Source organism: Pongo abelii, chromosome 19 (assembly GCF_028885655.2).
Source record: "Pongo abelii isolate AG06213 chromosome 19, NHGRI_mPonAbe1-v2.0_pri, whole genome shotgun sequence".
NCBI lineage: Eukaryota > Metazoa > Chordata > Mammalia > Primates > Hominidae > Pongo > Pongo abelii.
In genome coordinates, this window is record NC_072004.2 from 32,405,126 (window position 1) to 32,428,877 (window position 23,752).

Genomic DNA, 23,752 nt, shown 5'->3' on the forward strand with positions numbered 1-23,752 from the left:
TGGCACATGCCTGTAATCCCAGCTACTTGAGAGGCTGAGGAAGGAGAATCGCTGGAATCCGGGAGGCAGAGGTTGCGGTGAGCCGAGATCGTGCCATTGTACTCCAGCCTGGGCAACAAGAGTGAAACTCTGTTCGAAAACAAAAGAGTATTTCACTATATGAACGTTCATGCATTTTGTAAAAGTTTTCCAACTAATTCTGATCTGCTGTCCTAAAACATGCTTTAAGTGATCTATCTCTGCACTCTCCTCCCAACTCAGACATCCCAAATAAATAAAGCTATAAATGGAATGCAGAGGCAAAAAAAAGGATTTTAACTCAGAGTCATCCCATTTTTTTCTAACAGTGGCCTAAATGATTAGAAACCCATGAGGTACAATTTTTTAATGCAGATTGTTTAACTTTCAGCTATGGTGAGTCCTGAGTTCAACAATTACACTCAATGTCACTCAAAGTCACAAGTTAAGTGACTTCTCCATTTTTTCCCTCATCTCAGTAATCCTTCCTGTTGTCCTAGTTTTGTGGTATGACTTTAAAGAAGTTTAATTTTATTATCTCAAAAAAAACCCAAAAAAGTCAGTTTTATTTAAAAGTACAATTCGCCCAATACAGAAGAAAAAAAAAAAAAAAAAACACTAGCAAAATCAGGAAATTAGCCCCTACTGGCATACAAATCGACAGGTCAAAGCAAGCCCTTCCTGTCCTCACATGAACTGCAGCCTGGAGACCACTACAACCTCCTTCCTCAAAACTTATCCACGAGATACACGGCAACAGTGCTCAGATCTTGTTTTTTAACCAGAATGTTTTCCTCAAAAGTCTTAAATGAAAGCTAAGTGTACAAAAGGTACAATGGAGAAACATTCTCATCTAGCGAGAATGGGAGACCTAGGATTCATCTTTTCAGTCTCCCCCTGCCCTTCCCCATCCCTCCCTCCACCCTTCACTCCAGTCCTGGCTCACTAAGATACCTGGGCTGAATACTTTACATTTGAAACCCACTGAAAAGAAAGAATCTAAAGTTTAGACTGAAGGGGAAGGGAGCATCTTAAGTGGCAGTATCAAATTATAATTTCAGTTCTTAGCACCAAAACTCATTATCTCAGGGTAGTTACATGGTTGACTCATGAACTAAAAAAATTCTATGAATTGTTTAAGAAATCTGATCAAGATTTTATAAGCAACTTCCTCATCTCTTAAATATCAACATATAATGTTTTAGGATGAGAATAATGTAGTAATAATTATATGTCACTGTCATAAAAGACAATAGCACTTCCAACTGAATTAAACAGATAAACCCAGAACTAGCCTCTTATATATTGCAAACAGGTAATAAAATATTGCAAAATGAAATTGATCTATTTAAGTTCCTTTTTAAATCTTCTCATATTAAATAAACACACACATATTTACTCAACAGGAAAATCTTGCAACAACAAAATTTCAAATACTATCCTGCCAAAAAACAAGCAATTTTTCCTCTCAGCAGGAACTCCCGGCTTTTGGTCCACAACATTTGCATAATCAAAGTGTGTTATGCCAAGGTGTTCAAGGTGGCCTAAGCTACCTTGGAAAAAAAGCTAAAAATGGCCAGGCACAGTGGCTCACACCTGTTATCCCAGCACTTTGGGAGGCCAAGGCCAGCGAATCACAAGGTCAGGAAATCAAGACCATCCTGGCCAGCATGGTGAAACTCCATCTCTACTAAAATACAAAAAAAAAATTAGCTGGACATGGTGGCACACACCAGTAGTTCCAGCTACTCAGGAGGCTGAGGCAGGGGAATCACTTGAATCCGGGAAGCAGAGGTTGTAGTGAGCTGGCATCGTGCCACTGCACTCCAGCTTGACAACAGAGCGAGACTCCATCTCAAAAAAAAAAAAAAAAAAGCTAAAAATGTATTTCACTGTGGCAGGACGGCAGCTGCCACTTCAGATGAACAAGAATGAATCCACCAAGCATCACAATAGAGGTGAAGCCTACATTTCACTAAAGCAGAAAAAGGATCCCACAAAATAAGCAATTTTTAACTGATAAAATAATAAAACCTCCTGATACAAAAGTATCGGATAGGGCAATGCCTCTATGACATTCAAATGCTAAAATATTAGTTATTAAACTGAAGCAAATTAGGTCACACCAGTTCCCACAAAGCTGTCCAGCTCTAGACCAATTCTAAAAGTATGTTAGGCAAGACAAGGCTAAGAAGGACCACCACCCTGGGCATCCCAACACCTAAAATCCTCCAACCTGGGGATAATTTAAAAAAAGCTGACCTCCTAAACTTATTACAGAGTCCAGCATCCAGGAGAGGAAAGACTAGAAATTATCTAAGTGAATCCTGTAATTTATACAAGACCAAAGTGGTGCTGTACTGGAATAAATTTTCTCCTGTAAAATAAACTAAAGCATTCTTCCCTTTGGGGGGAAAAAAAAGCTACTGCTTCTCAGCCTTTTGGTTAAGATCTAATCTGGGGGAATGCCATTGACAAGGTATTTTATTGGCAGCCTCTTTTGACATCATAACATCTTACTTAAAGGCAGAGAAACAAATGGAAGCTAAAGAAAATGCTTTTTAGTTAACCTATTCTACCTCTTATAAAGTATGATATTGAAAGAAAAATTTTAATAAGGATATAATGATTTGATAAATCTATGGGTACACATATTCAATAAGTAATTCTGGCCAGGCACAGTGGCTTACGCCTGTAATCCCAGCACTTTGGGAGACCGAGGCAAGTGGATCACTAGAAGCCAGGAGTTTGAGACCAGCCTGGCGAAAAAGGCGAAACCCCATCTACACTAAAAACACAAAAACTAACCGGGCATGGTGGCACATGTCTGTAATCCCAGCTACTCACGAGGCTGAGCATGAGAATCAGTTGAACTCAGGAGGTAGAGGTTGCAGTGAGACAAGATCGTGCCACTGCACTCCAGCCTGAGCAACAGAACAAGACTCTATCTCAAAAAATAATAAAAAATACGTAATGCTTAAATGAAAGAAAGATGATGTTACTTTACCTCTACATAAAGTGCTGTCCCAAGACAGCAGTACGATGTAACAATATCCAACTGAGAACTCTGTGGTATGTCGGCACTACATTGAACTAATTCTCTGAACTGAACAACACTCACTCACTCAACTTCTAAGAACAAATATATTTCAAAACCAGCCAAGTGCAGTGGCTCACATCTCTAATCCCAGCACTCTGGGAAGCAGAAGAAGGTGGATCACTTGGGGTCAGGAGTTCAAGACCAGTCTGGCCAACCTGGTGAAACCTTGTCTCTACTAAAAATACAAAAAATATGGCTGGGCATGGTGGCTCACACCTGTCATCCCAGCACTTTGGGAGGCTGAGGCGGGAGGATCACGAGGTCAAGAGTTCAAGACCAGCCTGACCAACAAGTAAAACCCCATCTCTACTAAAATTATAAAAATTAGCCGGGCGTAGTGGCACGTGCCTCTAATCCCAGCTACTTGGGAGGCTGGTGCAGGAGATTCGCTTGGACCCGGGAGGCAGAGGTTGCAGTGAGCAGAGATCACACCACTGTATTCCAGCCTGGGTGACAGGGTGAGATTCCATCTCAAAAAAAAAAAAAAAAAATACAAAAAATTAGCCAGGCATTGTGGTGCACACCTGTAATCCCAGCTACTCAGGAAGCTGAGGCGTGAGAATCACTTGAACCTGGGATGCAGAGATTGCAGTGAGCCGAAATCACACCCCTGCACAGGCTGGATGACAGAGCAAGACTTCATCTCAAAACAAACAAACAAACAAACAAACAAAAGAACAAATATATTTCACAAGCAAAATGGATGACTACATGCCAATTCCCTCCTTGATTAACACAAAAGAACAACAAAGAAATTGAGATAAGAAAAATTTTAATGTAGATATTTGGCCTGAATTAATAGATATAACAATATCTAAGTGGATATTACTAAAAAAGTTACCACTTACTGAGCTCTAGATAGATACTAGGCAGTGTGCTAAGACTTGGTGTGTTCATGAGCTCACCTAAAAGTCTGGCTCCACTATTAGCTCTAAGGCTGTAGGGAAGCTACATAACTTCCTCAAGCTATGTTTTTCTAACTCAAAGACACATACCTTAAAGATCGTCTGCTGCTGCCTCCCCTTTGACCCACTAACAGAGACTACAGGTATTTAAGCAATATAAAACAAGGGTTATTAACAGACTTTGTTTTTTGCTGCATCCCCCTCAGCAATCCTGAGCTCCATAAATCTTAAAGTCAAATGCTCTTAGCCTACTTTATTTTGGTACACACCTTAGAAACAAACAGAACTATCAAACACCTGTGAAGGCAAAGATCAGCTCTGTTCTGCTCTACACAGCTTCTGCAGCAGCTAGCAGTACTTAGCTCTCAGTAGCACCCACTCCAACAGCAAGTTGTTTAGCTGTTCCTTACACACACACACACACACACACGCACACACACAGACTCTGAAGCTTCCCAGGCCTCTCCATCTAACTACCACCATCCTTACCTCTTGCTGCAAAAACTCCTAACTGGGCTTCCCACTTCAATACTTTCTCAAGTCAAAAAGCCAAGTGTTCTTTTTAAACCTTAAATCAGAACATGTCACTCTCCTGCTTCAGATTCCCCAAGGATTTCCTACGCACTGCAAATAAAGTCTAAACACTTACGATGACCCAAGGCCCTACTTGATTTGGCCTGCTTACTTTCCAGATTGCTCACTAGGCCCCAGGAACATAAGTTTCCTTTCAGTTTCTTCAGGAGCCCTTCTCTGCCAGGTCCTTCCTAGCTGGACCTTCGTCCTTCTTTACTCTCTGCCAGGAACACTGTTCCTGGCACATTCAGGTGGCTAGCTCCTCCTCAAACTTAAGGTCTCAGTTCAAATGTCATCTCAGAAGAGTCTTTCCAACCACCCTACATATAAGGTAAGCTCCCACTAGTTACTCTCAATCCCATCACCCTTTTGGTTCCTTTATAGGTTTATCATAATCTGAAACGGATTACGTACTTCATTTTATTTGAGTATACTCTGTCTTCTCTCACTAGAATAAAAACTACCTGTTTAATTCTCTATAATATTTGTTGAATAAAATAAACAAACTCCCATTCATAGGTCTGATGTTTTTTAAAATAAATAAACAAGAAATATACAAGACTTACTTGTACAGGACTTATTTGAAGCAAAGTTTGAAAATCTACTGAGAGACATAAAAATCTATTAGAACACAGGACAGAAGGTACATGAAGATGTCAATTTCCCCAAACTTCACCTACAATTTCAGTACTCCCAATCAATATTCAGTATTCAATAAAAATCTCTATGATTTCCTTTCGAATGTCACAGAATGATTCTAAAGTTCATCTAGAAGAACACATAGACCAGAATTGTCAAAGTCTGAAAAAAAAGAGTATTGAACAGGTAACTAACCCCATCTGTATTAAAATTATAAAATGATAGTAATTTAAAGTGTATGGTAATACACAAGAGACCAAAATAACAAGACCAACCAGAAATAGTCCCAAACACATATAGTAAATGACAAAAGCTACAATTCTAATAGTGGGGCAAAAACCAGATTATTCACTAAATGGTGCTGACACAACTAGCTAGTTGGGGTAGAATTCACACACAATTTTATCCCCCAAAATATGTCTCACTTCTTATACCAGAAATAAATGCCAGATGGATCAAAGAATTAGAAGTTTGAAAAAGGGAAGGAAAAGGAAAAAAAGAAACCATTGAAGTATTAAATACAATCTGGGGACTTCTTTGTTTTAAAAATACAAAAAGGCATGCAGTTAAAAAAGTCTTCCTCTCACTCATTCTTCTTACTATGACAACCAATGTTTCCAAGTATCATATATCCTGTGATATACAAGCAAAAATATATACATTGTTTTTCATCTTTAAAGCAAAGACACATAGAGGCATATAATGTTCTTCACTTTGTTTTTCTAGTTTTGTAGATAGGTGAATATTTTACATTTCGGAGCAAGGAAAGTCTTAAGTAGAGCACAAAACACAAAGTTCACATAAATAAATTAATAAGAGTCACAGCTAACATTTATTATTTACTTACTTTGTGCCAGCCACTATGCTTAATGCTATTTACATTGTCTCCATTGTACAAATAAGGAAATTAAGGTGTACAGAGGTTAAATAATGTGCCCAAGGTCCCGCGCAGCACAGTGCTGGGTTTGGATTTATCTGACTACATAACATTACAAAAGAATAGTTAGGGGGATATGTGCACATGTACGAAAGTGAATAAGGTCAGGCACATTGGCTCATGCCTGTAATCCCAACATTTTGGGAAGCCCAGGCAGGTGGATCACCTGAAGTCGGGAGTTTCAGACCAGCCTGACCAACATGGAGAAACCCCATGTCTAGTAAAAATACAAAATTAGCCAGGCATAGTGGTGCAGGCCTGTAACCCCAGCTACTCAGAAGGCTGAGGCAGGAGAATCACTTGAACCCAGGAGGCGGAGTTTGAGGTGAGCTGAAATCACGCCATTGCACTCCAGCCCAGGCAACAAGAGCAAAACTCTGTCTCAAACAAAAAAAAAAAAAAAAAAGAAAAGAAAAGAAAAAGAAAGAAATAAAAAAGTGAATATGTAGAGAACTTTCAAGCTGTTAAAAACCAGTAACCCCATCAGAAAATAAACAAAGAACAAAAGTAGGCAATTTATAAAAGATATATGGCCAGGCGCAGTGACACACACCTGTAATACTAGCACTTCGGGAGGCTGAGGTGGGTGGATCACCTGAGGTCAGGAGTACAAGACCAGCCTAACTAACATGGTGAAATCTCGTCTCTACTAAATACATAAATTAGCTGGGCATGGTGGCAGATGCCTGTAATTCCAGCTACTTGGGAGGCTGAGGCAGGAGAATCACTTGAACGTGGGAGGCGGAGGTTGCAGTGAGCCGAGATCGTGCCACTGCACTCCAGCCTGGGCAACAAGAGCAAGTCTCTGTCTAAATAAAAAAGGCAGGTGCGGTGGCTCACATCTGTAATCCCAGCACTTTGGCAGGCCAAGGCGGGCGGATCACCTGAGCTCCAGAGTTTGAGACCAGCCTGGCCAACATGGAGAAACCCCATCTCTACTAAAAATATAAAATTAGCCGGGAGTGGTGGTGCACGCCTATAATTCCAGCTACTAGGGAGGATGAGGCAGGAGAATTGCTTGAACCCAGGATGCAGAGGTTGCGGTGAGCTGAGATCAAGCCATTGCACTCTAGCCCAGACAACAAGAGCAACACTCCGTCTCAAAAAAAAAAAAAAAAAAAGAAAGAAAGAAATACAACTCTCTCCATATTAAAAAATGTTCAGCCTCAATAGTGATTGATAAAAGGCCAATCACAATCACATTTTTTCAGTTCCTAAATTGTCAAAATGTTTTAAACTGTAATATCTAGTATTGGAGACGGTATGGGGCATACCTGAATACTACTGTTAGCTTTACAAATTGGTACAACAACCTTTTGGAAGGAAAAAGTATAAATATCTATCCAAATCTACATTATTCACATCTTTTGATTTCAGCAACTCCACTTCTAGGAATCTATCCTACAAAGCTGTTTGTACAAGTACACAAAATACATATACATATGTACATGTGCATAAATATTCATACACACACACACAATTGTTTACAGCTTTGTTTTTCTGGCAAAAAAAAAAAAAAAATCCAGTGACCATAAGTTGATTAAGCAAATTATGGTATAATCTTTTTTTTTGTTTGAAACAGAGTCTCACTCTGTCGCCCAGGCTGGAGTCCAGTGGCATGGTTCATGGCAACCTCCACCTCCCAGTTTCAAATGATTCTCCTGCCTCAGCCTCCTGAGTAGCTGGGACTACAGGCATGTGCCACCATGCACAGCTAGTTTTTTTTTTTTATTTTTATTTTTTGTATTTTTAGTAGAGACGGGGTTTCACCATGTTGGCCAGAATGGTCTCGATCTCTTGACCTTGTGATCTGCCTGCCTCGGCCTCCCAAAGTGCTGGGATTACAGGCATGAGCCATCGTGTCGGCCAATCTTCCCATATTTCTAACTCCCAGTTTTTTCCTAGGATTGAAACTACTCCAAAATTTCCTGCATATATAAATTAAAACATTATTGCATTCTAAAATTATCTAGAACCATGAGTGCTGTCTAGGATGAACCAATCCCATATTTACTTTCTCTTCCTCCCCCAAATCCCAATAAACAGAATGTTTTTTTCTTTTTTAAAGAAATGCTTTTAACTGGGATCAGTGGCCCGAACCTATAATCCCAGCACTTCAGGAGGCCAAGGTGTGAGGATCACTTGAGCCCAGCAATTTGAGGTCAGCCTGGGCAACATAATGAGACCCTGTTTCTACAAAATAAAAGAAATTGACCAGGTGTGGTGGCACACACCTGTAGTCCCAGCTACTTGGGAGGACCACGTGAGCCCAGGACTCGGAGGCTGCATTGAACTATGATCATACCACTACACTCCAGCCTGGGACAGAGAGAGACCCTCTCTGTAAAAAAGAAAAAAAAAGAAATATTTTGATAATTTACTAATTACAGCTATGTTAGTCACTGACATTGGTGAAATTTCTACCTGTTTTTTAATTTCCAAAAACTATTCAGCATCAAACTGCCATATTTGTATCAAACATCTTCTACAGCATCCACACTAACTCTAGCTGCCAAGCTCTTTTATGCATTCAACAAGTATCTACTACTCCTGGACACAGGGTGTTATTCTGGGAGTGGGAAAAGAGGAAAAAGAAATTTAAAAACTCAGATTCACACATGCCTACAAAGGGCTTATGGTCTAGAGGCAAAGGATCAAGAGTTTCCAGAAAAAAAAGTATACATTTTGGAGAAGAGGGAATAGGACAGACATTTCCTGGCTGATGTAATATGTGATCAAACCCTTGAAAAACAGGATAAATCTAGACATAGTAGAGTTTGGAAGAGTAAGGGAGGAAAGGAGTATTCCAGAAACAAGCATAGTAACAAGAAAAAACAAAAAATTCTTCTTAATGCAACATGAAATAGCCCAAGTGGAATAAAGAAATATGCCATGCTTCAATATTTATGTAAAGATTATCAGCTTAATAAAAATATGCCTTTTCCTTTACAATAAATTTTCTAGGCCGGGCATGGTGGCTCATGCCTGTAATCCCAGCACTTTGGGAGGCCATGGTGAGAGGATTACTTGAGCCCAGAATTCAAGACCAGGCTGGGCAAAACAATCAGACCCCATCTGTATTTTTAAAAAATTAAAATAAAATAAAATAAATTTTATGGCATGAATACATACAGAAAATGAATACTACAAATGAGCTTTTTGATGTAAAAAAATTCATAAACAATACAGTCAGCCAAGTGCGATGGCTCATGCCTGTAATCTCAACACTTTGGGAGGCCAAGGCGGGCAGATAACTTGAGGCCAGGAGTTCGAGATCAGCCTGGCCAACATGACGAATCTCCGTCTCTACTAAAAATACAAAAATTAGCCAGGCATGGTGGCATATGCCTGTAATCCCGCTACTTGGGAGGCTAAGCACGAGAATCGCTTGAACCTGGCAAGGGGAGGTTGCAGTGAACTGAGATTGTGCCACTGCACTCCAGCCTGGGCAACAGAGCAAGACTGTCAAAAAAAAATTCATGTTTGTGCTATTTATCTAAGCTTTTATATTAATATGACAATTGAAATCCTTCATACTTAAAAAAAAATCCAGAAGTCTGAGAGTAGACAAAATAAACAACAGCTAATTTACAAAATAATTTAACCTATTTGTAGGCTGGGGCGTGGTGGCTCAAGCCTGTAATCCCAGCACTTTGGGAGGCCAAGATGGGCGGATCACTTGAGGTCGGGAGTTAGAGACTAGTCTGACCAATACGGAGAAACCCTGTCTCTACTAAAAAATGATTTTAACACTGTCTTTATTTCCCAAAGATTACTGAAGTCATGTGAAATAAAAGGCATTAGAGATTCTATTTTTCTGAAAAAATATTTAAGAGCCTTCCTTTTCTTCTAAGCCAAGTAAGTAGGGCTCCTTTACATATACATCACATACACAACACTTCTAGACAGGAAAAGATCTAGCAGTTGTAAGTTTTTCTTTTTCATTTTATGAACTCTAACACAATTTCCACAGACCATCTATGACACGAACTTTCTGACTTTTCCTGTATTTCCCTCTTTCATAATTAGTCATTCTACTTTAGGACAAAAATTTGCCATACGAGATCCTCTCATGTAACATTTCTTTCCTTCATAACTTTTCTTACCATAAATGCATCTTCATATCCACAACTTTCTTTAGATCTCTCTCCCCAACTGATTTCTGATGCCCACCGACTCCTAAAAGGTCAGATAACACAAAGCAAAACAGAGGAGAGCCTTAGATTTTGAGAGAGACCTGTCTGCCTGAAGTTCTTGGGGGTTCCATGAGGACAACAGAGGTTTCTCCTAAAATGGGGTTACTAGCACCTTCTGTTTTTCTTTAACGAGTCTCAGCCTGTCAGAAATTACCTTAGGTCCTGTCATGTGGGCACGGAGTGGCAACAAGACAGACTAGGGAACAGCTGGCAACAAGACAGACAACTGAGCAGAAAAAGAAAAACTTACTACAGTCCCCACTATAAAGATGGATAAACTGTGGCACCATGCAGTTTAAAAATTCACGTTACATAGAGTTGGGCTCCACAGCTCACTCTCTTAACCATCCTGTAATTTTGCCTAATCTATGCCCAGTCACTGATGCACCTGTATGGTACCTCATGGCCCCCTTAGAGCTTAGAACCTGGGTTTCATTCCTGCTCTACAGCTATATAATTTAACAAATTTCCTCTGAATTTGTTGGTTTCTAACCCTATATTTCTAAAATTTTATTAATATTACTGAATCTTAAACGGAGCTGTGATGTCTTTAGTCTTTAGAAATATTAAACCTATAAACAAAGGACTATATGAAGTTAAACTGTATTCAAATTTCTACATGATTTAAAACATTGAGGCAAAGTATTAAGAAACACACCTAAGAAACTGCAACCAATCTACTCTGGACAAATATTTAGATGCTATCTCTTCAAAATAAGCTACCTAGTGGTATTTATACATATTCTTCCATATATCAAGAGGATCTTACATGCTCATAGCCTTAAAAATAACTAAAAAGTGTCAGAATTATAGGCCTTACACGATTCTGTTTGCTTGAAAAATGATACAAAATGCATAAACTTCTAGAGTGATCAGTTTAAAAAAAGAGTTCATACCAAAGGTAGTAATACTAGGAATCAAAGAGGGCTAAACACTGCAGGTTCTTAAAGGTGAAAGTTAATAAAACCTTGTTTTTGGTTGTGAATATTTGCCTTAACAACATTATACACATGATTCTCCCCGCTTCTTTTTCCTCTTGCAAAGGTGTGGTGATGAACCAGGTTTGCTCGTGCAGATGACAATACTCTTGAAAATGGTGGCAGAGAAAAATATGAAGGGAATATGGTTCACTTAATCATCTCATAAATTACAATTTATTACCCCTGTGACTCTTGCATAGCTCCAGAAAAAATATGTGAGGGACATGAAATGGCTGTTTGCTACCAATATTTTATGTGATGCTTCATTTTTTTATTCCTTGAGTAACACTGAACGCATTAGCCTATTTATGGCAGAGGTTGCAATGTTTTGAATTTTTGCATAAGTGAAAAATCAGACCTGTTGATGACATTTAGCAGTAGGATATAAGTAATTCCCACATGCTTAGCGTGGAACACTAGGCATAAGTGGGTTAACACAATTATGAAAGCATAGCTATTCAAGTAACTAATTATACAACTGACTTTTTTTTTTCCTCATCTCTAAAACATAGTAAGGGATCAGTTATTCAAAAAATACAACAGTGATAAGTATTTTATTTTTAACTGAGTTTTGGTGTTTTAAGGCCATTGCTTGGCATAAAAAAAAAAAACAGGAGGAGAAACAAGAATACAAACATGAAATAGAAGCAGTAGCAAAAGAAAATGAAGAGAAACAAGAAAATGAGAAGAAAATACATAATGGAAGAAAGGAAAAAGAACAGGTGTGAGAATTAGAAGGCCTATTATGATACCTTTTATCCTCTCCTCGATTCATAAAATTTGAGTAACTCCAAGAGTATTACAACAGAAAACAAGCAAAAGGATATACAAATAGTCACCCCCTAAATTTTGTTAAGAATGAGATAATGCTGCCACTCACGCCTAGCTCAGGAACCAGCAGGAGGAGGGCACACTCCAAAGACTGCAGGAGAAGGGGGAGGACTCCTCTTTGCCCTAGGCGTACCACCACCACTGCCACCGAGACCTTCGTTACAGCATCCACAGGTTCCTCCCCACCCCAGAAAGGGATGGGCCCTGCAGTGCTCCTACTCCCCCGTCCCGGGCCCCAGACTTCCTACTGCTACCACCACTAGCGCCAATGCCAACACAACCAGTCACCCTCAACGTACCAGCCCACCCTACCAGGCTTCTACCACCTGGCCCCCGTGGGTGCCCTCCTACCGCTCCAGTCGAGCTGCGGTCTCCATCTCCACCACCAACTGCATCCAACTGCATGAGGCAAGCTGCAGAGCCACGTCATCTGCTCGACCGTACCACAGGCGACTCCTCCTTCTCCTCCTTTAGCCTGGCTTGCAGCAGATGGGCAGGCAAAGCCAGAAGAACACAAAACAGGACTCAGGGAGTGGAACCGTTAGAGCCTCACCTTGTCATGCTGGTGACTGGATGTCAGGGATCAGTTTCATTGAAGGCACTCACAGCCACCTTCCAAAGTCCAACCTCTCCTTCTGGCAAAAGCTGGCCAGGAACTGGGGCCTGGGGTCGGAGTGAGTGAGTGCCTTCACTGAAACCGGCCCCTGGCCAAGTCTAGCTGGCCAACAATTGCTGGGCCCACCAAGGCTGTCCTCCTGGGGGAGCCTGAGTAGGAGAAACTCAGACCCAGCCAGCCCTCCCCACCCAAGGGCTGGTTCCCATTCCTGACGCCTCCACCCACAGTGCCCTGTCTCCCACTTCCCCCATGGTGCCTACTCCTCCCTGCCTCGTAGTCCCAGGTGGTCTTCACAACACAGCATGAGGGCGGGCCGGGAAACCACAATGGGTGTGGGGGCCCTGCTGTGCAATCTAGCTCGCACGGGAGAAAATCGACTTCTAGAGTCCGGAGTCCAAGAAAAGGAGAACTATCCCTTACTTGGAGGCTACCAGAAGAAGGAGGCCACTGCTGTCGCTGCCGCAGCCACCTCCTCAGCTCGCCAACGCCACTGGCAGTGTAGACCCCATGGCACCCCTAATCTGCCCCCTGCCACTAGCAGTGTAGCCCCCGGATAGCACATCCAACACACCCTACAGTTTCAGGCAATGTAACCTCAATACCCTCCACACCTCAGGGAGCATACCACCCAATAGTGCCTACAATCTGATGCAGCCATGGGCAGTTCAGCTCCTGATGGTGCACCCCCCAGTCACAGGCAGTGCAGCACCCAACAACGCCCCTAAACCACCCCCCACTGCCAGCATCGTAGCCCCAGATAACTCCACCCAACCCACCCCTGGCGGCAGGCAGTGCAGCAGAAGACAGCGTCCCTAACCCTTCACCAGCCACCGCAATACACGCTAGTGTACACAATCTGCATCCCCCACCACCCCTGCCACCACGGGCAGTATAGCCCCAGATAGCCAGCCAACCTGCCCCACAGCCAGCAATGCAAACCTGGAGAGTGCCCCCAGCCAGACCACTGCCACAGGCAGGATAGCCTCTAGCAGTGAGCCCCAATGAGACACCCAACCCTTGCCCCCAGAGGTGTACAGGGCAGGCCCGGAAACTCACCTACCCCATCACATTTCTACCACTGTGGCTGAGCTGCAGTCTCCGACATCACCGACAACCACAGCGAGGCGAGCCATGGTGGCACAGGTTTCAGCCTCCAGCATGTGGCGGTGCCTCTTCCTTCTAGTCCTCCAGCCCAGCAGGAGAAGCTCCTGCTGCCCACCGCCCTCCTACTGCTCTATCGCCACCACCAACCGTAGCGAGGTAGTGACCCAGGCTCCAGGCTCCATCCATCCTTCAGCCTCCATCCATCCTCCAACCTCCAGCAGGCGGAAGGTTGCGGCCTCTTCCAGTCCTCTAAACTAGGCACAGAGTAGCTCCTCCCCTCGACACAGAAGAGCCTGAAATGACCTGATGCGACCTCAGCATACTTTATATAGGAGGTTATGCAAATGCAGTTCCTGGATTACATGTTCTGATTGGACAAGAAGAAAACCTCTAGGTCTACTCTGATTGGACTTTATTTTCATGCTGTGATTGGTTGTGTTAAGACTTGCTCTTATCCAATCAGAACATGATCATAAAGTCCAGTCAGAGTAAGCCTGGAGGTTTTTTTCTCATCCGTCAAAACATGCAGTCCGGGAACCTCCGTGGGCATAACCGCGGCATATAAATGATGCTGAAAAGTGATCATGTGTTTTCAGGTTCCCGTATATTCCTGTCGACTTGCTTGCTGCCCAACATAGAGGACTAAGAATCAGGAGTCATTGGCCGTATGCTGGAGGCTGGAGCCGCTGGAGCGCGGCTCGCCTCGCTGCAGCTGTTGGCAGCAACGGAGAGATAGCAGCGCGGCTGTAGCGGTATGAGAAGCAAGACAGTTTTGGGATAGATGGAGGGGAGTAAGGATGGTAGGTAGTGCCAAAGCGAAAAAAGGATAACTTAGCCAGAGAAGGCGTTGCAAAAAGATGGCGGCGAAAAGATGGTGGGGGAAAAAAATTTTTGGGTAGATGGAGGTGTAAAAACAGGGTGAGGAGTGGGAGGGAAGGAAGGTTTTGCAGAAAGACGGTGGGTAAAAAGTTTAAGGGTAGATGGAGGGGGAAAAGAGGGTGGCAAGTGGGAGGAGGAAAAAGAGGGAGGTGATGGGGGAAAACGGGGCGACCAGCAGGGAGAGAAGGTTTTGTGAAAAGACGGTGGGGAAAAAATACAGTGGGGGGGGGTTGGCTTGAGGAGCAAAAGAGGGTAGCAGGTGGGAGAAGGGAAAAGAGGGTAGCCAGCAGGAGGAAAACAAGGTTTTGTGAAAAGACAGTGGTAGAAAAGAAAGACGGTGGAGAAAGAAAAGACGGTGGGTAAAAATGTGTTTCGATAGATAGAGGGGGGAAAGAGGGTGACGAGGAGGAGAAAAGAGGGTGGCGAGAGGGAGCCAGGGATAGGGGGTTGTGAAAATGACGGAAAAACTGTTTGGGGTAGATGGAGGGCAAAAAAGAGGGTGACAAGCAGGATAGGGGAAAGAAGAGCACGAGTGGTAAAGGAGAGAGACTTTGAAAAGGGGGAAAGTTTTGGGGTGTAGATGGAGGGGGAAAGAGGGAAGTGAATAAGAGTGGGGAGAAGGCTTTGTGAAAAGACGGGGGAAATGTTTTTGGGTAGATGGAGAAGGGAAAGAATGGCAAGGAGGAACAGGGTGGATGAAGGGGGAAAAGAGGGTAGTGAGCATCAGGAGTGCAGAGAAGGTTTTAGGAAAAGATGGGGGAAAATGTTTTTGCTTAGATAAAGGAGCAAAAGAGGGTGATGAGAGCGGGATGGGAAAAAGAGGGCGGCCAGGGATAAGGGGGAAAGACGGTGGGAAGAAACTGCGGAAAGGGTTTGGGTGGATGGATGGGGAAAAGGGTGTTGAGCAGGAGAGTAGAGAAGGCTTTGTGAAATGAGGGTGGGCAAAAAATGATGAAGTTTGGGGGGCAGATGGTGGAAGAAAATGGGTGGTGAGAGGGAGGGGGCCAAAGGCGGTCGGGAAAAGAAGGTAGGGAAATAATGGTGGGGGACAAAGGTTTTGGGTAGATTTTTTAAATAAGATCATTTGTATTTTTGCTTTTGAGCAGTTTGAGTTCTTTATATATTTCGTGTATGAACCCCTTGCCTGATGCATAGTTTGCAAATACTTGCTTCCATTCTCTGGGTTGTTTTTTCATTTTTTAAAAGTTTTAATTTAATTTAATTTTTTTTAGACGGAGTCTTGCTCTGTCGCCCAGGTTGGAGTGCAGTGGCGCGATCTCCGCTAACTGCAAGCTCTGCCTCCTGGATTCACGCCATTTTCCTGCCTTGGCCTCCAGAGTAGCTGGGACTACAGGCCCCTGCCACCACGCCCAGACATTTTTTCGTCTTTTTAGTAGAGACAGGGTTTCACCGTGTTAGCCAGGATGTTCTCCATCTCCTGGCCTCGTGATTGGCACCCCTCAAGCTTCCCAAAGTGTTGGGTGTACAGGCGTGAGCCGCCGCTCCCGGCCTGTTTCTTCATTTTACTGATTGCTTCCTCTGCTTTGCAGAAGCTGTTTTTTTGTTTTTTTGTTTTTTTTTTTTTTTCCTGTTGCCCAGGCTGGAATGCAATGGCATGGTCTCAGCTCACTGCAAGCTCCGACTCCTGGGTTCACGCCATTCTCCAGCCTCAGCCTCCCCAGTAGCTGGGACTGCAGGTGCAGGTTACCAAGCCCAGCTAATTTTTTGTATTTTTAGTAGAGTCAGGGTTTCACCCTGTTAGCCAGGATGGTCTCAGTCTCCTGATCTCGTGATCTGCCCACCTCGGCCTCCCAAAGTGCTGGGATTACAGGTGTGAGCCACTGCTCCCGGCCTGGAAACAACTTTATTTTCTAGTGTTGTATTTGTATATATACATTAATAGCCCTGAGTTTTAATAAAGTTGCTTTTAAAATATGTATCTTATTTTTCAGAAATACACCCCTAAGGCATGTGATTAGTTGGGTGTTATGTTCTTTAGTTTTTACAATTGAAGGATTGTCATTCCTTTATACAAAAAAAAAATCAAAGGTGAATTTTTATCACATACTAGAGAAAAGAAGGCAGATACTAAATAATAAATACCGTATGCTTCCGTGTAAATAACATTTGAAATTCCCAAGACAGAATGCATTAAACCTTCTGGGGTTGAAGTGGGGAATTTCATTGGCAAAGGTCGTCCAATAAATGTGTAGGTGAAGGGAATATTCTATATTTGATTGTGTAGGTGATTATCTAGCTTTATAAATTTGTAAAACAACTGGACTAAAATGTGTGCCTTATACGCAAATTCTATGAAATTGATTAAAACTAGTTAGGAGACAATCAGTCAATGGGAAAAGAAAGAAAAGGCACGTAAAAAAACAATGCCAATGCACTAGAATTATCTTGGATGACATTAAATATAGCCTGGCCTCTTAATCCTTTTTAAAATTTGTGCAGATTTCTCAATCCTTTGATACTTTTTCCTCAACGCATCTTATATTCTTATATATGTTAATGTATGGCAACGTAAGAGAGGGCTCTCTTACAGTTGGACTGGAACAGCTTAATATTTATATCTAGAGATGCATTGGAAGCATAACACTGACAGTGAGCAAGATGAAAATGGCATGTGCTAGTTACTGATTCATAATATGTTGCTTTAAGTTTAGTGCCAACTGGTCTACATCGTTTAGAATGTTTAGTTTGATGGTTTACACAACGTGGCTTAAGAAGTATATGACCAACAATGTATGAGGGAGCCTGCTATAAAGACTTTTCTGCACTTCTCTTAAATTATTATAGTAAGCTCAAATCTTGAAGGTTCATAATATGCAGATAAAATGTGTCCGTGAGACTGAGAAAGGATCCTGAAAGACAGACTTTCAATGATTTCCTGCATTTTATTTCTGTTGTACTTTACCTTTACCTTTATTAAACATTAACAGGGTTCTTATAGGGCCTCATAGGCCTTTTTAGTTTTCCAACCTATTTATACTTGCTGCAAACCTAGTAATTTTTTGCATGATAGTATTGGGATTTTACTCTGAGGCTAGGCTTCACACTGTAAAAACAGCTTTTTGGGACGCTATCATTTTCAGTCTTTCCATCGTGTTCCATTGTCCCAGCCACACACACACCAGATAAGATGAAAAGCAACCTCAAAAGGAAACACATCTGTACTAGATGTTTTTACCTCTTGTAAAATCTAAGGAAAATATACTAAAAATGAAGGCATCAGTAAAATAGTATCATTTTAGGTTGACCTCGAGTATTTCAACATCAGTCTAGCTTCAGAACAATACATTTGCAAGGGGAAATGGGGTAATTTTGTGTTTTTTTACACCTGTTATTTCAATTGAAATAGAAAAAAAGAACTAATTTGAACTAACTATAAACATAAAAAGATTTTATCAGTATTGAAATAAAATAACAGAAAATGCATTTGTGGGTCTGACCTCAGGAAGGATTTTAAATAGTCAATGCTACCTCTCTCATTCCCTCTTCTCTGAGCATCAGCTTTATTCTTATTCCATCTTTCTTATTTTGGCACTGACAGATACAGACTCATTCTTACAACATATACCATCAGAAGTGAAACCTTCACTCTCTCCAACTCTTGAAAAATCTGAGATGCACTTTGACTATTCTCAGATCATGGATCTATTACTTGGATCAAAAAGTACTGCACAGGGAAGTAGATACTATAATCTCTGACATTACAGTTTCAAGGTTGGAGTGACAAAGGGGATAGCTCCCATAAGGAGGGAGTATCATAGAAATGATATTTTCATGGTCATACTTTCGTGAACTAGGCAGACATCCCTTCATGTCAACTACATCTCTACTTTAAACAGATAAATATCCATGCATATACAAAATTATACAGTAATATAAGCATGACTTTTCATTAAAATTTTAACCAAAACAGTCTATTTAGGTGAATAAATACCGATACAGGAGATATTTCTGCTTGAATGATCCTTACCCTTGGGGAGACATAAATAAAATAATGTCATACTTTATTATGAAATGACTATCCAGCATATTTATGTGTAAACTTTCATAATAAATTTCTTTATTGTCTAAAATAAGCACAAAAGCCCTTTTAATTAATGTCTCTTTTTAATATACAGAATAAATATAAGAAAATAGCACAAATGGTATTATGCCAGCACACAGAAATAGTTTCAGTTAAAAGCCAATCCTGTATTTTGAGAACTTGACAAAATCATAATTGAAAATAGTGTATTATCTTACATGCAGATGTTGTGTAATCAGGGACATCCAAATAACTTACATCCAACTATTTCACAATTAGTCTTTGACATATTCTGTGAAGTATTACAAAATCATGCCCTCAGGAATATAAAAGCACAAAGGGAGGCAGGACTCCATATAGCCATTTATTCGTTTCCTAAGGTTAGGTACAATGAGGACTGCATTTTCAGCATTATCAGGGCCATACAGACATTGGAGCTTAAGGATAAGATCCAATTTCATAGCAATCTGTTAAAGTATAAGCCAGTGTAATGACCCAAATGTTCACCATAATACCATCTTGAGTGATGATGCTATGAATACAAAGGAACACTGCATCTCTAAAATAAACTACGTTTATATGACATGAGACCAATTTGATGAAAAGGCAAACTGTGAATGGTAATTTTGTTTTTTTAATTGTTTTCATTGTGTGTACTCATATCTGAAAATATAGTACCATGTAATTAGAAAAGTTATAACAAAATAAAATAAGACTGGAAGCCTTAACTTTTTATATCAAATGTTTTGCACACAAATATAGCCTTTTACTGATGATTTATGGCTCCAAATTATTGGTAGCTATAATTATGCTTTGTAAAACAGAAGCTATGAATGCCTTACTACAGAAAGACACAAAATCATTTCCTTACTCATTCACTGCTAGTAGACCCTGCGGCACAGCATTTCCTGCCCAGATACCTGATTATTAATCCAGTTTTGGGTAGGGGGTATACTAACATTAACTAACGGAGATCGGTGTTTAAACCAGTTAATGTAAAGAAATGCGTAGGAACTGAAATATTCCTTTTAAATTAACAAAAGTGTTCTTTCTAGATAGACAAAGTTACATGAGAACCAAAATGCATACCAGAAAATCATTTGATGAATATGGAATTAATAAAAGAATGTTTTGTTATATGGTTTTAGTACTTCGTTGGTGCCAGGTTAAAGACATGTGGCCCTAGATAAGATAACTCTACAGAAGAGAATTTAATTTGTTTACCTGCTTCACCAGAAATCCAACAATGAAGTCAGTGACTCTATTTTCCAATATTCATTTCCTCCATTTTCTCATCTCTTTTTGATTGATGGTATCATTTCGTTATTTTATTTTCATTGACATGGAATTCATTTTGGCTAAGATGACTTTTTGACTACTTGTATATATATACATGCTTTTAAAATCAATGAACGATATTGTTTCTCTATTTCCAAGATTATCCCTCTATATTCTCTAAAGTCGATACTGTGAAACAGTCCAGATATGCGTCTAGGAATGGCAGTACAAAATACTGTAAAACTGGAAGCAACTTAGTAGGTAATCAATAGGGAAAATGAAACTCAGTATAATTGACTCTAGTTAATGATGCATTTATTTTATATTTTTCTTGCATTCCTGAGATAAGTCCTGCCTGGTTATAGTATATTAGGTTTTATGTATTGCTGGATTTTGATCATTAGCATTTTGCTGAGGACTTTTTTTCATCTATTTTTGTTAAAGATATTGTTCTGTGGTTTTTTTTGGGTTTTTTTTGATGCTTTTGTCTGGTTTTGTTATTACGGTAATACTACATAGAATAAACTGGGAAGTGTATTCTCTATATTTTTTGCAAGAGTTTGTAAATAATTATATTAATTCAACTTTAAAAGTTTGGTAGAGGCATTCTTGGCTAGAAGATTTTGTTGCTGTTGTCATTGTTTCCCGAGGTGGTAGCTTTGATTACTAACTTAATCTCTTTACTTGATAAGATTTTATATTTCCCCTTGACTCATTTTTGCTAATTTGAATGTTTCTTAGAATTTGTCCAGTTCTTAACAAATATCTAAATTTTTGATATAATTGTTCATAGGTACTTTTATAATAATTTTTTATTTAAGTTTAGTGTCCTTTTAAAAATTTCATTAATACTTGAATAGTTTCTCTTCCTCATTGGTCGGTCTATTTAAATTGTGGCCACTGTTGATGTGTTCAAAGAAACAATTTTTGGCTTTGTTGAGGTTCTCAATTGTTTTTCTATTTCAGTAATTTGTATATCCCTAATACTTTCTTGTGGTTGCTGTAGTTTCAAATCGCTCTTTTTTCAGTACCTTATGGTGGCAGGTTAGAGAATGTAATTTTTGAGTATGAGAACTACTTTTATTGCATCACATAGGAGATATGCATTCTTAAAGTATTTTCTAATTTATTTCTTCTTGGACCCATTGGTTATTTAATAGCATGTTGTTTAATTTCCACATAATTCTGAGTTTCCCAAATTTTCCTATTGCTGATTTATTATTTTACTCAATTATTGTCTGAAAATATACTTTGTATTATTCCAATGTTTAAATTCATTGAGGTCTATTTTATGGCCTGGGATATGGTATTCCTGGATAATGTTGCATGTGCACTTGAGAATCTACTGTTGTTACAGTGTTCCTTAAATATCTAATCAGTCTGGTTATGTTGTAGTATTGTTCAAGTGTTGTATTTCTTTGTTGATCTTCTGCCTAGTCATTTTATCCATTTGTGAAAGTGAGTATCCAAGGCTGCAAGAAGTATGTTAAATTGTCTAATTAATCTTCATTTTTGGAGGTTTCTATGTCAATGGATTTTGAAGCCTTTCATCACACACATATATATGCTTATAATTATTTATTTTTGAGATATTGGTCCTTTTATTTTTATGAAATCTCTCTTTACCTCTGTAACCCCTTTTGTTTCAAAGTCTATTTTTTTCTGATATTAATATAACAATTCCAGCTTTCTTGCGGTTACTGCCTGCATCATATAACATTTCCATCCTTTTTTTTCTATGAATTTTCATCTTCGGATCTAAAATGTGTCTCCTGCAGACAACATGTAGATGGATCTTGTTTAATTAATTTGTTTTTCCTCCAGTCTGACAATATTTCCTTCATTTGAATATTTAAATTCATTTTCACTTGAGGTTACTAGTATAGTTAGATTTACATCCATCATTTTACTTCAGTTTTCTGTATACCTTATGTCTTTTCATCCCTCTATTCCTCCTTTACTGCTTTCTTTTGAATTAGGTATTTTTTATAAAACATTTAATTTAAATTTAATAATTTATCTATATTTTTTCAACGTTTCCCTTGTTACTTTAGGGTTTACTGTATACATCTTAACAGAATCAATTTTAGATGCATAACAATTCTAGTGATCTATGTATATATAAATTTTTCTTTTGTTCAGTTTTGTATACTTTGGCTCTTCTTCTGTTTGTGCTATTATTGCTTTACACATTACATCTATGTATGCTATATACCCAATAATTTATTGTTATAACTGTTACTCAATGATATGGTTTGTTGTTTTGTCCTCTCCAAAGTTCATGTTGAAACTTAATTTCAATGTGACAGCATTAAGAGCTGGAACCTGTCCTCATGGATGGTATGAGTGTCTTATAGAAGGGCTGGAGGGAGTTAGAACCCCTTTGCCTTTTCATCCTTTTCACCATGTGAAAATATAGCATTCATCCCCTCTGGAGAATGCAGTATTCAAGGCACCTGAGCAGACATCAAACCTGCCAGCAAATTGGTCTTAAACTTCCAGCCTGCAGAACTATGAGAAATAAATTTCTTCTTTACAAATTTCTCAGTCCCTGGTATATATATATGTATCAGCATGAACAGACTAACACACTTGACATAATTTTATATCTTAAAAAAAGAGATAAAAAGAAACATACTATGTGTTTACAGCTTTTGTTATATTAACAGTCTTATTTATTATTTCAGGTCTTTTCATTTGTTCAGCATTTGAAACTTGTTCCTGACACCAGAAGGGCTCTTCTTAGCTGTCTTTTTCCTGGGTTATTCCTGGTAAACTAGCTGACCTTTGTTTCAAAGCATATGTCTGTAATAAAGTGCCAGTCTCTCTTACTTGCTTTTTACCATCACTTCATTGTTCAATGAAGTTGAAATTTCCTCAGACTCTTCTTTTGGGAAAAGCTTTACACTCTCTGCTGTATGTTCTGCCCCTTCCTTTGGGCAAAACTTCTGAGCTTTGGCTCTGGTGATTGCAGCAAAGAGAGCAGCATTCTCCTCTCGGAGTGACAGCCCTACTTTGAGACTGGGTCACTGGGATGAGAAGTAGCCGTTGGTAATCTCAGCCTGCCACTGCTGGAATGAGAACTTTGCCTTACAAACCAGAAAGAAGGCAATCAGGGCTCAGTGTTCTCAGTGTGTTGCACCCAAACAGTCCTCATTCCATGAATTAAAGCTGGTAGGAAGAAGTGACATCCTACTTCTTGGCCACATTCAACAAAACTTAACCTCCAGAACAGGTAGTGGTAGCAGGTGGGGGTAGAAATGAAAAATTCTAATGTACTGTTACTCCCAAAAAGATACTACAGCCTCTCAATAGGGTCTAGTAAAAGTCCTGTGTTCTTGGCTACATTGCATTGAGTAGAGTTTATATCAAGATAGGCTGTGAGAAAGAGAGGTAAGAATGGGTTGTGGATCAAATGCAAAAAAAACTCTCACTGTTCTTAGTGAGTTTCAGTAGATTTTCTTGAATAAATACTTCATTTTCTACGTACCATTATGACTTTTCAAGTGACATAGGTGATGGTTGTTTTATAATTTTCAACAATTTTATAAAAGATCCATGGAGCTCTTCACATTGCCATTCTAGAGGTGGAACATCTGCATTTATTTCTTATGCAAGGAAATTAAGGTTTTCTTTAATTTTTCTTCTTTCTTC

General features: G+C 39.9%; 1 long non-coding RNA gene across 3 annotated transcripts in view; it reads left to right on the forward strand.

Annotated features, from left to right (window-relative positions):
• Positions 1-14,430: 14,430 nt before the first annotated feature.
• Positions 14,431-23,752, forward strand: part of LOC134760547 (uncharacterized) — a 32,956-nt gene continuing 23,634 nt past the window's right edge. The window contains exon 1 of one of the 3 annotated variants that reach the window (XR_010138214.1): positions 14,431-14,699. This is a non-coding gene — a long non-coding RNA (uncharacterized LOC134760547). The remainder of the gene's footprint in view (positions 14,700-23,752) is intronic. The other 2 variants (XR_010138215.1, XR_010138216.1) reach the window with 2 other exon arrangements.